Source organism: Cynocephalus volans, chromosome 17 (assembly GCF_027409185.1).
Source record: "Cynocephalus volans isolate mCynVol1 chromosome 17, mCynVol1.pri, whole genome shotgun sequence".
NCBI classification, from domain to species: Eukaryota; Metazoa; Chordata; class Mammalia; order Dermoptera; family Cynocephalidae; genus Cynocephalus; species Cynocephalus volans.
The window spans coordinates 27,683,473-27,700,104 of NC_084476.1; positions in this window are offsets into that span (position 1 = coordinate 27,683,473).

The following is a 16,632-nucleotide window of genomic DNA, read 5'->3' on the forward strand; positions in this document are numbered from 1 at the left end:
TTCTCCTCCCGAGGATAATTCCTGGATAAAGGTGAAGCTGGCACGTCTACCATGGGCACCAGCAGATGCCAGCACAGGCTAAGCTTTCAGAAGGGCTGCCTGATTTGCTTTTATCATTCTTCCATCCCTCAGTGTGACTCATGAAAGCCCAGACTTCCTTTCCTTTCATCCGGAGTGATTTCTGTCTCTCACAGCCTTTCTTGCTTGCTACTTTGAGCCTGGGAAAAAATGCTCAGGGTTGCACTGTCAAATATCAAGGAAGAAGAAAGACCTCCTGTTTTGGGGATCTTTGTAACAAAACTAATAAACATCAGTGGCTATATTTGAACAGTACTTTACAGCTGGCAAAGTACTTGCATGTATTAGCCCGTTTAGTATTTGCAAGGCAATGTGATGGTTTAGGGCTGGGCGCTGGAGCCTGCAGATTGCCTTCAAATTCCCGTCTTCACCTCTTCCCAGCCGAATCATCTTGGGCAAGTAATTTTCTATCTCCGAACCCCATAGATTTAAGTGGAAAGTGCTTGGAACGTGGTAAGCATTCAAGTCCTGGTGAGCCCTAGGTAAGCATTCAAGTCCTGGAACCCAGACTCCAAGTCCTAGGCTCCGTGCTCTCTGGGCACCCTCCAGGCTGCCTCTGAGTATGGCCATCTGACATTACTGAGTAATTTTTCTGATCAAGCTGGACACAGAAAGACAAAAAAACTAACGATATGGATGCACTAGACTTGATATTTACAGGCTCAGTAGAGGTTTCCAATGACACCAAGCCGTCAGTGTGCAAAGGCCTGCTTTTAATGTATCAGAAAAGTCAAAATTATAGTATGACTGCCTTTGATGTCCTCTCTGTTTCGTCTTTCTGAATAAAAGGGAAACCCTGGCTCCAGGCTGATTTTCAATTGCAAAAATAGACTGAATTCCAACCCTTAAATTATCAAAAGTGCCACATACTTGACAAGCAGCTAAGCAGAGAGCAGAAACTACCAAGTTAGTAATTAAACAGAGCTTAAGTCAAATTAACAGAGACAGACATTCTTGTCTGGCGGTCAGAACAGAGGCCTGGAGAGTCCTGTATCTGGCCCTGGTGCTGCATATGTCAGACTCAAGTCCTGATGTGCAGCTATAGTTGCCAACACGAGACCCCCTGCACTCCCTCGGTCCTCATCTGTTTTCCTGGAAAGGCTCCCAGGGTGGGAGGGGAGTGTGTTCCTGTTGAAAGATGGGATGGGGGAGGGTAGGCCTGAAAGGAGTCAGGAGAAGGCTGAGGGGCCCAGCTCCTTTCCATTTCAGAATTTGTTTCCAAATATTACAAGGGGCCATGGAAGATTTCTTTAAAATAAAATGAGTGGAGCTTAGGAGGCTTTATAAGTGCTTTAATCTAAATTCACTTACTCAAAAAATATTGAGTGTCTATAACAGTGCACAAAGCAAAATCCCAGTCTTGCAGAGCTGACATGCTGGTAGGGGAAGGCAGACAATATAAAAGTAAGTATATAGTATTCTAGTGACATGGGCATAACTATAGCGAGAGGAGGAGGATAGACAGTTCAGGAGGGAGTGGGGTGTAGGGGGGATCTAGTTGCTGTTTATATTAGGCAGTTAGAGGAGGCTTCTCCGATAAGGTGGTGTTTGAACAGAAACCTGAAAGCGGAAGAGAACTCCAGGCAGAAGGAACAGCCCGGGCAAAGGTCCTGAGCTGCAAACATGCTTAGTGTGTTTGAGGGGAAGCAAGGGCTGCTCCAGCCCCTCCATCCTCCAGGGAGAGGAGCTATTTACAGGACAGCACAGCTTTCCCCTAAGAAAACCTTACACAAATCCTCCCTTCCCCCCACCCCCAATCTCTAGTAACCAGACCATTGTATGCTCTTGATTTACAGTGATTGTACTTGATTACAAGTTAGACTGTTCTCAGATATCCACCTTGAGATATCTATTCGCATCAGCCCTTACTTCAGTATTTGATATATTTTTGTGTCCGAGCCTTGCCCAACTCCTTTTTTTAACATTCTGTCACACTTTCAAAATTTGGGAGTCAAAGCATGTGAATCATACTTAAATCCATGAGATTAGAGACTCACCGATGGAATGAACTGCTAGCAAAAAGGTCTGACGATTGCACCCTGACTCTTTTAGAAGTTGGAGAAATGAAGAACCAGCAAAGGACACTGAGAAGTGTTCAGAATTTGACGTTTCTGCATTGGCTTGAAAAAAGAAAAAACAAACAAATAACACCAGGTTCTTAGAACTCATTTTCTATTCTGAAATATACTCACTACTCTAACAGTTGGCTTTTGCAAGAGTGAATTTTCCATTTTTCATGATGCCACTCTTCGTATGATCTCATTGTTCCTCTGTAAATGTCTTTGGCATGCAAAATGTCCATTACTTCTTTTTAACTACCTGATACCCCTATGAGGAAGGTTCATTGCAGATGGAAAAACTGAGGGCCAAGGAACTTTAAGAGGCTTTCCCACGGTTCCAGAAGTAAGAGGCACAAAGCAGATTTGAATTCAGGTCTTTTGGCTCCAGGTTCTGAGCTCTTTTTTTCCCCAGCTACTTCAGAGACATTCATGTCAATTTATAGTTTTATTTTTTGTTTTTGTTTTTTAAGTTTTGTTAGACTATTTAATGAATGGATGGCAAACGTTTCATCTTACATGTCAGCTCTCATGCATTATCAAGGCTGCTTAGAGAGCTGCATCGAGGAGGATTCTGAAGTATAATGAGTTTCAGCAGAAAAAGAGTATGTTGATTGACTGCCGTTGGTGTAGTAGGGGTTCTGGTGGCATATATGCCATGCATTTGGTATCACTGATTTAATTATTTCCTGTGTGTGTGTGTGAACTGTTCCCTGGAACGGTTGTAGTTTCTGAGTGCCTATTCAAAGAGTGGGAAAATGAAGAAAGAGCAGCCTAACCCCACAATGGGTTACTGGAGATGACAACATTTTATACATGCGTTCTTAGAGTGCACATTTTTTAAGATGTGGCATGAGAAAAGGAAACAGCCTGAACTCAGAGCAGCCTTGCAAATAAATAAAACTTGTCTCTCTTCCCCAGCTGTTTTCTCCCTAAATTTTAATTCTGAGAAATTTTAAACCAACAGAAAAGTTAAAAGAATAGTGCAATGAATGCCCACACATCATTTTCCTAGATGCAACGATTGTTAAATTCTTGTCCTCTGCTTTTATTCTGAATGATCTGAATGTGATTTACAAATTCAAGCACTTCAACATTCATTTCTTAAGGACAATGGCATTCTCCTGTATAATCACAATTCCATTATCACACCTGCAAAATTTATCTTGATTCAACAATATCATACTATATATAGGCCATAGATTTCTCCAGTTATCCCTAATGATAAACGTTTTTTCACTTCATTGATAAAATGTCCTTCAGAAATAAGCATGTTATTTTTTTTTTACCTGGATATAGTACACTTTATTTAACTAGGCCTTTACTTTTGGGCATTTAGTCTATTTCCTATTTATTGATTGCTCTTGTAAACGATGCTGCAGTGAACATCGTGGGAACGTGGTGGATTGGCTTTAATATACATTCCAACCTCTTTTCAAGGGCCTTCTTATATCAAGAGGCTACATTTTCCCCAGCCTGCCTTGTAGCTGGAATTCAGATGTAATTCAGGTTTCCTCGATCACTTGTACTTACCTAAGATTTGGAAGGCAAAAGAGAGTAGAGGTAAAAGTGAGGTATATGCTTTGCCTGCTCCTGCATTTCTCCTGGCAAGCATGACTATTTATTTACTATTTTTTTCTGCCATATTAGGAGAGGTTATGGAAAGCCATTGGAGGGTTGAGGGCACAGGCATGATGTGCTAGCTACTACTGTGTAAAGAATAGATTGCAAGGGGGCATAATTGGAATCATCAGAATTTACTGCTGGATTGAATAAAGGGTATAAGATTGTGTAAAGGGTGTAAGAAAAATGATCCCTGACTCCGTTTTAATTGGATGTACTGGATGTAATTCAGGTTCCACCTATCAGATGCACTCACATGAGATTTGGAAGGCAATATGGAGGTAGAGATCATCCCTTTGCTATTTCTGACTCCAAGATTTTGGGCTTGAGCAACTGGGTGGATAATGTTGTTATTCACTAGATAGGGAGAGTCAAAATTTTGGTGGGGCTGGAGGTGGCCATTCAATCATTCTGTTTTGGATGTCTACTAGAAATCCAAGTGAGAATGTTAAGTAGGTGGTTGGATCTATGGGGAAAGGCCAAGGCAGGATATGTGTGTGTGTGTGTGTGTGTGTGTGTGTGTGTGTATATATATTCATATATATATATATATATATATATATATATATATATATATGAATATATATGAGTTATCAGTGTAAATTCTATATTTATAGTTATGGAATTGCGTAAGTTCATCTACAGAAGACTGAGCCCTGGAGCACTCCACCTTAGAATTTGGGAAGAGAAGAATCTAGCAAAGGAGCCAGAGGAGTGGTAAAAATCAGATAGGAGGAAAACCTGGAGAATGTGAGGTTCCAGAAGCCAGCTGGAAAAAGCTAACTGGAAAAAGCTTTGCAAGGAAGATGGACCAGTCAGTGTGACCAATGCTCACGAGACAAGGAGGGAGGTATGGGTGGAAAATTTTACTATGAAGTCCAGCAACGTGAAGGTCATCTGTGACCTTGACAAAGGGCGGCAACCTGAGTAAAGCTGGCTCGGAGAGAGTTGGATACGAGGAATGAAAAAAATGACTCTTTCTTGAGGAGTTTTGTTGCAAAAGAAGAGAGAACAGCAGCCATAGTTGAAGAGAGAGAGATGGAGTCAAGGGAGGGCTTTGTTTTCTATGTTTTTTGTTTTTCATATGTTAGGTATTACAGCATGTTTACATGCTGATGGGAATGCTTCAGTAAAAAGGAAAAAAAGATGGTGCAGGAAAGGATGATTGAAAAGTCATAGTGTATCTGAGAGAGAATAGATTCAGAAAACAAATAAAGGGCATTTCCCCATTGTTATAGGTTGAATTGAATTGTTATGGGTTGAATTGAAAAGATATGTTGAAGTCCTAGCCCTCCCCCCCCAAGCCCCACCTGTGAGTGTGACCTTATTCAGAAATAGGGGTTTTGTTTTGCAGCTGTAGTCAAGTTAACACCCTAATAATATCTTAAGATCACATCAATAGGGTGGGCCCTAATCCAATATGACTGGTGTCCTTATAAGAAGAAAAGAGACAGACACATACACTTGTAGTATATGTTTGCTTGTCTGCCACTAGTATAATAAAAATGGCATTCATGAAGAGAAAACAAACAAACAGAAAGGCTATCTACAACCTAAGGAACCAACAAACACAGAAAACAAACAGTAAATAAAATTCTAATTTCTTGATGCAAGTTTCTTTATTAACTTCTAAGTATCCTCAGATTGGCGTTGAATGCTTAGATTTTATATACGGCATCCGTGGTACCAATAGTGGAAAAAGTATTTGACTTGGAGATAGAAAATACAATTTTGAGTCCCTCCCCAGCCATGTCTTGGTGTGTGACTTTAGGTTATTCTGTTAAATTCCCCAGACTGAGTTTCCTTATGGTAAAACAACGATGATACCTACCTGATGTAGTTACAATAATAATGACACATAACAACTCTATAACTTTCAATCATTTTTCCATGTCATCTAATTTGATCCTCACATCTTTCTCATGAGCTTAGTGGGGAATAAATACCAACCCCTTTATACGCACTTGGAAACTGAGGCTGGGCAAGACTAATGTGAAAGTTTCAAATAGGAGGTGTCAGAGCTAGAATTTGAGTTAAATATTTTTCTTATCAGAGCCCTTATCCCATCCACCATACTTCATTGGGCTTATATAGCATTTTCTAAATCTCAAAGCACTCTTCAAAAAGAAAGGATTCTTATTTCTGTTATCTTACTATCTATTCTTGAGTGGACATTCAGTAGTGGTTCTGTTGTGAGAATAACCAGACATGCAGCCTGATTATCTAGAACTGTGCTGTTCATTTTGGGAATCTCTAGCTACTGAGCACTCAAAGTGTGGCTGATATTACTGAAAAAGTGAATTTAAAAAATTTTATTTAACTTTAATAAATTTAAATTTAGAAACTGATACTCAATTCAATTATTGAGAAACTTTTAAGTAAGATAAGTTTGACACAATTTGGGCATGTGAATTCATTTTTTTAGCCATAAATTTTATGATTTAAATACAGATCAAGTATTCCCCATAAAAATTTATAGTTTGTACTGAGATGTGCTGTTAAGTATAAAATATACACTGAAATGTATATGACAAATGTAATGTAAAATATCTCATTAATAATTTTTTATATTGATTCATTTTGAAATGATAATAATTTGGATATATTGGGTTAAATAAAACACACTATTAACATTAATTTCATTTGTTTCTTTTTACCTTTTTAATATAGCTACTAGGAAATTTAAAATTACATACGTGTCTCATACTATATTTCTCTTCAACAGCACTGCTTTAGAATTAACCGTGAAAGGACAATTTGTGTTTTCTTAGCTAGGGATTTCCATTCCAGACCAGTGCAAATCATATTTTGAATTTTACATTTTGTTTCAAATAAGGAGTTTCTGGAACAAACTATTGTAAGACCTGTGCACCATGCACAAATCCCACAGACTGGGACGGCTCACTTCACAAAGACCATGAGACTGAGACCAATGCAATCAAGCAAGAGGGACTTTATTCCAGCGTGCTGGGGTCACCTCGTCTCCTGGACAGAAGCGACCCCGAGTTTACAGTACAAGTACCTTTTATACAGTTTTTCTGAACAGATCTTTGTGACAGGATGAGTTGTTGGTTATCTGTGGCGCCTTTAGATTTATGGGTAGGCTTTAGCAGGCTGGTACCCCGATAGATCTGTGGCGCCTTTAGATTTACAGGTAGGCTTTAGCAGGCTGGCTGGCACCCCGATAAGGAACAGCGCATTTCTCAATCGTTTATCTTCCACGGGGTCTGGCCAGGTGGCTTTTAGATAAGGAACTAGTCAGATCCTGGAACCAGGTGGGGGTCATTCCCTCCCTGGAATGTTTAGTGTGCTTGGGCCCACCTGACCTTTATACGGCCCCTTAGAAGCTGCTTTACTTAAAATGTTTTTAGCAAGCATTTGTTATAAAACTGCGTATACTAAAGTTATACTTTTCTACAATTCCCCTACACTATTCTATATTTTAGGTGCTGACTAGTTGCTACTCCTTCAGAGCTGGAGAACACTGTGGTGGGGGCTCACTGAGGTTTGTTCAGACCTTATGTGTGGAGGCTTCCTGCCTCCCTCTCTGTGCGTATGCCAGCAGCCAGCCCTGGAGAAGGCTCCTAATTGTCCTTCCCACTCCCAAGGCTTCCTAGAGTTGTTGACTTGAGCCCCACTTTCACCTGCTGTCTGGGGCTGATTCTTTCTGATTCTATAAATGCTCCCTGACAAGGCTCCACCTGGGTCTATACTGGCTTGGCTATTTCCTTGGGGTGTCCCACTGTGCAGGACACTATCAGATACAGCTATGGAAAAAGCTGGATTGCAGGTAATCCCTTACTTTTACACATACACACAGTCCTGAAAGCATATATGAAAATTCAACACACCCAAGAATAGATATCCCGGCTATAAGGTGAAGTCTGTAAACACAGCAGCCGAAATATACCATAGTCTCAAATAATCCTTTGTTATTTTAGTCACGATCTTTAATGCTATCTGTCCAACATTTCATGTATGTTCTTTAATTTTATTGTATTCACGTTGAAAAACACAGTTAACTGGCTAAATGAAACAGTATGGCTAAAGATTTGCCACTTTTAACACCCCTAACAAATGCCATCATTTGCTAGGCATTATATTGTTTATAAATTCCATACTTCTTTCAATAGTATTCATATTTTTAAGGGTAAAGGAAACAATACTTTTCAAAAATTTTTGGCTTTGGCTTTTTAGCCTTTTTTCAAATAAATCCTATGTGCAAGCCCAGTAAGTAAAACACATCACTGCAGAACGCTGTGGTTGGAGTAGGGTATGTGAGGGGGTGTGGGGGGCAGGGAAGGAAAGGGGGTGCAGGGGCTCCAAGGGGAGCAGACAGAGTGATGCCAACTCACGTTAAAAAAAAATCACTAAGTCTCTGAAATAAACTATTCACAAAAGGCACAAACCCTTCTTTGGGGTAAAGAAGGTGATGCTGAAACAGTGGTTTGCTGTCAGGTGTGCTTCCATGATGTTTCTGAGCTGATGTGCAAGAGCATGAAATTGGCAATGGGAAGGTAGCTAAGGGCTGCCATTGTGTAATGTACGAAAGAGGGGCTTGTTCACTTGAGGTCTTACTGGTTTCTGCTGAGTTCTTGAATCCCGCACTGGGAAGTCGTAGAGGGAGGTCCTGTGTGTTTTTTCTGATGAGAATATGCATATAATTTGGGAGTGGAGGGGAGAGCTACGGATAAAGACACTTTACTCCACGCTCAACAATCCAGTTTTATCTCCTCACTGTTCAGTTCCTTGAGGAACATGGATGATTTTCCTGGCCAAGTTTGCCTCATAATTCAGGACGATGAAGTGTATGGGACACTTTGCAAACACATAAAAAGATACTCTAAAGCCCTTGAATGCCCTCCTTCCCCACTCCCCAACCCCTAGTACCTATTTGACATGTTTTGGCACCGTGGTGGTGAAAGGGACCTTAGCCAGAAAAATAACCATCTTTGGGGTAACTAAGACCAAGCAGAACATTTCACTCAGCCCTTAAAGTGGAAACTGATAATTATCAATTCCTTGAGGTTAGCAGAAGAATTGAGAGACTGCCAGGAGATGAAATCACCACCTCTTATGCTGATTTACTTCAAGGGGGTGCACCTACAATGAAGGACTGAAACTAAGTTTCTTGTTTTTCTTACCTCTCTAACTGGCTGCAAACAAGAGGAGAGAGAAGAGAGAGGCAAGACAACCTTGCTGATTACAAACTCCCCCTCTTACTTAAAGGAAAACTGCATTCACGTTAATTAGAAATCCAAGTCAGGTATTTTTATGGTGTTTGACTAAGGTTATTATCCTCGAGCTCTCCCTAGGAGATAAGGACTCCAACCTCAGGTAACTTCAAGGACTTGAAGCTGACCACAGACTCTGTGACGCTGTGACATTTGACTCAGACCATCTGCTGCTCCCAGACTCCCCGCTTTCCCTTTTTTCTTTAGAACAAACACCCTTACCTCCATCTTCCAGCCTCTTCTCCTTTATAAACTCCAGAACAGGCATCAGAAGGTAGGATGATTTTAGCCTGGTCATCCCCTAGATGCTGGCTACCTGAATAAACCTTCTAATCCTTGCACCAACTTCTGGATTTTGGAGTCATTTGTTTAATGCGAGAGGGCAAGCAGAGCCTGGTCTGTTGGTAACAGTGGGGAGGGGACAGTTTCAGCATCTCAGATGGACACGAGTGACACCACATTAACAAATGAGTGTTCTATTAGTGGTAAAGAGATTTGCGCTTTTCTTAATGAGATATGCTTTCAGTGGGGAGGGCAGACACTAAGATTCCTGTGCCAATGAATGGTTTATCAAACTGTCCTGTGAAGGAGAGGAGGAAAACTGTTCATCAGACACCACCCTTCTCAACATTCACCTCTCTGTCTCTGCACAATGGCCTTTAGTTCTCAAAAAGCTTAAGAAAAATATGTGGAGAGGATGCCAGATTTAGATTATTTATCATACGATTGACCCTTGCTGCATGCTTTAAATAATTAACGTCATCGAATCCCTACAGTAGTTCTGTGAAGTGGGATTTATTTTTCCATCCAAATAGGAGAAAACTCAGGCTCAGAGAGGTAGAGTAATGGGCTGAAAGCCACACAGCTGGTAACTAGGCATTGCTCTAAAATCCACTTGTTTATGTAACATTAGGAAAACACCTTCAAAACATTCGCATTAATGATTCCCACGTAGTAACCTTATAGGCTTTTGTACAGAATAGAATATGACACGTAATGTGACTTGGGTTATGCACTGGTCTGTCTCCCTCACTGCAAGTGGGCTCCCTGCTGCCAGGGACTGGGAGCCCTCCTTTTGCCTCTCCTGCCACCAGCTTCTCATTTTCTCTTCCTCGCCAACAGGACTTATGTCATTGCCCAGAACATAGTCACAGGACCATACTAAGCTGCAAGGGAGTCTGGGAAACGCAGTCTTTTAAGTGGGCCATGTCCATCCTTAGTAAAACTTGGATTTTATTGCTAAGGAAGGAGGAGAGTTTGAATATTGAGTAGGAAACTAGCAGTTTCTGCACAGGGTACTTTCAGAAATGCGTATTTTGACATTCCTTTAGGAAAAGTATATTTTCTAGCTCCCAATATACACAATTGTGTTACCTCTGGATGTTGAATTTGGAACCTGGAAGCAACTGTGTGGAGGCAGGACCCTCCTTTCTTCTCCTGACAATTCCTCTCTGAGGTCAGGAGTGTGTCCTTCTTACTCTGCACTTGGAGGGGCTTCCTGACCACTGCCCAAGATCTGGAAATGAAGCCCTAACCCCTGGGAGGTGGTCCCCTCCGTTCTGAGGGGAGCCCCATCCTTGCTTTCTAAAGTGAATCTCCTGTCTTGTCAAGTTCCCCTTGCCTGTTTAAAACGCAGGTCAATGCGATTTCCCCCTTACTGGCAGGAGAGTGTTCATTGAGAAAGTTGGGGGTGGAGGTACTGCCACAGCTATTGCATTTGCCTGGAAGCTGTAAGTGACATAACGTGTTAGTTCCTCAAGTAGGAATGTGCAAACCCCCATGAATGTGGCACCCGCGCCCATTTGGAGAAGAGATCTGTGGAATCTGAGGAAGTGGTTGGAATAAAACTATTTTCCACTTAAACATTTTTATAGTTATTTATTTATTTATTATTTACCAGCAGTTTCTTCGTTTCTAGGGAAGGCTTTGAGAGTTGGGAAATTTAGACATTTCCAAGACTTCTCTGGTTGTTTTTCACAGGAAATGTAAAAGCACACACTCAATTTTAGTTCATTTGGAAGTATATCAGGAAAACAGATCTAATGTGAAAATAGGGATGTATAAATAAGTAAATAAAAAAACACTTTTTAAAAAAAATCAGGAAATGAGTCATTTCATGTGATTTTACTGAAGCCAGTTAATTCTGATCATGCCTATCATTCTTTGAAGTGGAACTGTCTTTTGCAGGGCAGGGTTGCTTGTTAGGCTGGCTCTGTAGGGCAGGGCTATGGTATCGGAGTCATCTTAGTCCTTTTAGTGACCAGCACAGAGATAAGCACAATTAGGGACCCAGCACATATGTGTTGAATTGAATGGACACCAGTAGTAGAAAGAGTTCCATTAATGGACCAAATTGATTCACATCCTAAAACTGTGAGAACATTATAGACTTCTGGCCATTCTGTGTGTGTGTGTGGGGGGGGATCAGTTTGCAAGTTAATTAATTAGTTTCACATGTATTATTGTGTTTAATTCTTATTGTTTATGAGCTTTAAGCAGATGGTTTTACTCTGTATGAGAGAATCGATGCCCATAAATAGATGAAAATGTTTGGCTTTTCTGCACTGTTTATGTGTCTCATCATGTGTATTATAGCAGGATCCAAGGTTAATAAATTATTTTGACACAGAAAACTGTAATCAGGAACTTTTTGCCTAAGTAAGGATGTAAGCGGTTCTCCACAGTGGCAGTATAAATAGAGTTTTGAATTTGTTAATTGACAAAATGGGTCATTTCCATCAGGTCAGTCCTATAGCCCACAGGGCAACCTTTTGACTATCCAATTTAAAATATCAACAATTTGGGACACCTTGCAGAAGCCCTTTGCATGTATTTTATGTTAGTGGCTTATGGAGATATTTAAGGATGTTTTATTAAAGCAAAATATGCATACAGAAAAAAATGAAGATTATAAGTACATAGCTTGAATTTTCACAAATGGAACCCACCCATGTAATGAGCACTCAGATTAAGAAACATAACACCACCAGTACCCTGGAAGATGCCCTGGTGCCCCCTTGCTCTCTGCCACTGTTTTCTTTTCCTTTTTCTTTTTGACAGTGCACCTTTTCCTTAGGCACAGAAGAAAGGAAATCCTTCTTTGTTTCCATCCATCCTTACCACTATCCAAAAGTAAGTGAGTTCTACTAAAGGCAAAGCCATTCCTTGACTAATTCTTAAAATAATAATATTGATATTCTGTTTAAAATCCATTTTATATTCCATTAAGTAGTTTTACATTTATTTTTTCATTTAATTTTTACAACCTCCACTATTGCAGGATTACTTTTGCTACTTTACACATAAAGAGTAGAGACCCAGGGAGGTCACACAGCAGGCAAGCCCTCCCAGCTCATCACACACGTGGGACTAGGGGACTCCAGGGCAGAGTGACTGCAGCTGAATCGGAGAGATGTACGATCCTGCACTGACCAGAGTGTACTGTAGATTCAAAGACCTTGAGAATCCCCAGCTTGCGATGTACAAAAGGAGACGTCTTCATCCTTCATTCAGAGATATTCTAAGTATGTAGATAATTCAGAAGAGGACTAGGGAAAAATTGCCATTCATTTTTTCTCTTTTTCGTGGTTAGCTGCTCTCTGCCAGGCATGGTTTTCGATGCCAGGGACATGATGCAACCAGATGGGTACTGTCCTTGTTCTCTCTTGGGGCTTATATTCTAGAGAAGGAGACAGAAAACAAACAAGTAAACACATACATAGACAAATTAACGTAAGTTATAATGTCATGAAGACAGAAAATAAGGCTAGCACGAGACCGAGAGGGTAGGAAACATAGGGTGGTCAGGGAGGGCGTCTCTGAGGAAGTGACTTATTTTGTAAAATAAACTTTTTCATTGAAGCATAACATACACACAAAAAAATGCACAAGTCGTAGCGTACAGCTCAATGAAGTTTTGCACAGTGAGCTCACCTGTAACCACTTCCCAGATCAAAAAGTAGAACACTGGCACTATCTCAGAGGTACCTCCATGCCCTGGGGAGGTGATATTTGAGTTGAGACCTGAATGCTTAACAGGCAGCTGTGTAAAGACCTGGTTCAGAGTGTTCCACTGGAAGAGGACAACAATTGAGAAGGCAAGAAGAACTTGGCATGTTCAAGGAAAAGATAGAAGGCCAGTTGTACCAATCTATGGATTTAGTACAGCAATATTTGACTTCCATGTTTGTGACATGGTTCTTAGCCTAGGACTGGAAGGAAGTCATCACTTTGATTATAAATGCTATTCCAGACCCATCCAGTAAGATAGGCCCCTGGGACCCCAAAGTATCATGGAACAAAGAGTCTTAACAGGAAAGTCTTAGGAGATTTTGTTGATCACACAGTGTCCACCACATCTGAGGCAGGCAATATCCCAGTCCATGGCCATCTAAGATACAGGAACTTTCCCATAGATTTTATAACATCTCACATTATAATAATCTCTAGATTCTTTTTAGTCCATCGACCTTCCATCACTATGGCAACCCATTAAACAGAAAAGTTCCTCTGCTATCTTGTCCAAGGTCCTGGTCTTGACACTTAATATTCCAAGACTAAGCATGACCACGTGATTGGAAATCCCAAGTTATCTAAATGTTTGCATATAGGCCGGGTTGGTTCCTAAGAAGGGGTGTAGGCAAATAGCAGAGGTATTGGGAAGCTTTTCCATAGCTGGGAACAATAGGAGCACTGGGAGAATTATTAAACAAATGTCTGCCACTCAAAACGATTATGCTCAGAGGACAGAATGTCAAATTGTGGCAGAGGTTGCAATCTTAAAAGTTTTATGTCTGTCTTGGATAAATTCTAATTCTGCTGTAACATTCGACTGTCTCAAGATTATCAATATTTCTTTGTATGAACAACACTCATTCAAAATGACAAAATGAGAACTTCTGGTGAGGCAGTCCTGCCTTTGCACAGAGCACATGTGACACGAACTAATCTGCCTTGTCTTTGACTGCCAGTGCAGAGGTTCTAGCCAGGTGCTCAGCAATTCTTTAAGGGTGTTTTCCATGAGCTCAGAGCACGTCTGCTACTCTCATATCCATGCCGTGCCACCAGGGACAACTGGAGGGTGTGGACCTTACTGCGGTGGTCATTGCTGCTGGAGGGTAGGCGCTATGGTCTGAATATCTGTGTCTCTCCAGCACTCATAGGTTGAAATCCTGACCCAAGGTGATGGTTTTATGGAGTGGGCCTTTGGGAGGTGCTTAGTCATGAGGGGGAAGCCCTCCTGAATGGGATGAGTGCCCTTACAAAGGAGCCTGAGAGACCCTCGCCCCTTCCGCTATGTGAGGACACAACGAGAAGGTGCTGTATGCTAGGAAGCATCTATGGGCCCTCACCGGGCACTGGATCTGCAGGCACCTTGATCTTGGACGTCCCAGCCTCCAGAACTGTGAGAAATAAATGTTTGTGGTTTATAAGCACCCAGTGTGTGTGTGTGTGTGTGTGTGTGTATGTGTTTTGTTAGAGCAGTCCAAATGGACTAAGAGAATAGGCATGGCCAGGACACTGATCTGCTCTGTGCCTGTCTGTAAATGGCTGAGATTTCTCCCTTGGTTCCTTACCCAGAGCCCTCGGGTCTATGGAAGGGGTCTGTCTCCTCCGCCTTTGCTACACTATGTTACTGGGGTCCCAGAGCAGAACTGCCCATGCTCCAATGTGTTTCTGTCTTTACTTACAGCCTCTTGCTTAATACAGAAAACGAACAAGTAAACACATACATAGACAGGGACTCTGACATGAACCCAATGAGGGGTCAACAAACCCAAAGCGGGGGGAGGACAAATTGGAGAGGCAGACACCTCCCTGGATGCAGAATGTTCCCATCCTCAGGACTTTCTTACAGCCTAACAGGCTCTTTCTCCCCTTAGGATATGTTCCCTCCCAGGAGACTCCTTAGCCACCCTCCATACAGACATCTGTCAGACCACTTTCCATCTCTCAGATATGCCCAGATGTCCTGGAGTCAACACTAGACCTTTCTCAAGGTGGTTCTGCAGTCTGCTGATGGTTTATTGTACAGGCTCAGGAAAGCGTGAAACTTGTAGCCTCAAGCTGGGAGACCCCACTCCTTTTAAAAACATGCTGAACGCTTTTTTCTTTTTTTAATCAGCAAAGCCTGCTGCTTGTCTTGACAAGTCATATCCCAGCAAGAGAAGGCAGCCCTTGAAGTCAAACAACCTCAACATGTAAATCTCCTGGGAAGTTGGATCATTTCTCTGGCTAATTCTCTTAGTGAGGAAGATGAGAGAAGGCTGTGGGCTCCTGACTAGCTCTCTGACCAGAGTCTTACCCCTATAATTCATCTGCTTGCACAGGGCCACTTCAGTAATCTTTCTAAAATACTGAGTCTCACCCGTGCTTTCAAAACTGCCAATTGCTTATTGCTTAAAGGCCAAGTTCTTCATCATGACAGACAAGGCCCTTCCTGATCTCAATTCCCCCTACTTCTCCTGGCATGTAGTGCCTCCCAGTCGCACCAGTTTACTCCAAGCCCTTTTGGTACAAGCCTGTGCCTGTCCTCATGCTGTGCCCTTCATTTGGAATACCACTCGCCAATGCCCTTGACTGCCTGGCAACTACTCATCCTTGAGGCCCAGCTCAAATGCCCACTCCTCTAAGAAGCTCTTCCCTCCAGATATCACAGGTAGTACAGAGACAATGTCCTCAGCTGGAAGCACAGGGCCTGGCTCACAGTGTAGACGTGGAGTCCATGTTCTACCTGGGGGCTGGTTGTTCCCAAGGCATAGTATGCTGTCTACAGGTCATGGATTTTTCTTCCTGCTGTGCATGTGTGAAATGCACCTTCTCTCCTTATTTGGCTCCTGAGGCCCAGTGTGCCATCCATTGAAAGACGCCTGATTTAGGCAATCAATCAGTCAGGAGAGACCCTCCCAAGGAACAACGAGACCACGGCTCCGGATGCAATTTGCAAGAGGTTTTATTGAACACACGGGTACCCGGGCGGCTCAGTCTCTCGGTAGACTGGCGCGCCGAGTAGAGTTTTTGAGCTTGTTTTATAGCAAAAAGCGCGGGTACAGAAGCGAGAAGCAAGGTAATTGGTCGGTTTAAACAAGGCCAGGGAAAAAGCGCGGGTACATGTGGGAGTTCTTGAAACAGCTGAAGGGCGCCCTGGAAACTGCTGTTGAAAATTTTTTTTTTTTTACTAGGGTATTTTTCTGTGCCTTGCGGAATGGCGTTACTGCGGCTAGCTTGGAAAACACTTCTTTCATTCCCCCATTTCTCTTGTGGGAAGCTCTAATCTTAGAGCGAATTTAGAGGTTGTCTTCGTTGTCTAGGGTCTGATATTTTTGTCTAAGGACTAGAATTTTTACTGCACTTACCCTGTCATTGATGAACTGGACTAACCTATTGATGATGCAGGGCCCGAGGGTGAACAACAGAAGGAGGAGTAATAGGGGCCCGGCGATGGTTGATAGGAGGGTAGTGAACCAAGGGGAGTTATTGAACCACCCTTCATACCAGTTTTGGTTTTTCTGGCGCTCCAACTGTCTTTTATCTAGTCTCTCTTTGAGTTTTCTCATGGAGTCTCGCACCACACCTGAGTGGTCTACATAAAAACAGCACTCTTCTTTTAGGGCCGCGCAGAGGCCTCCTTCTCTTAGGAA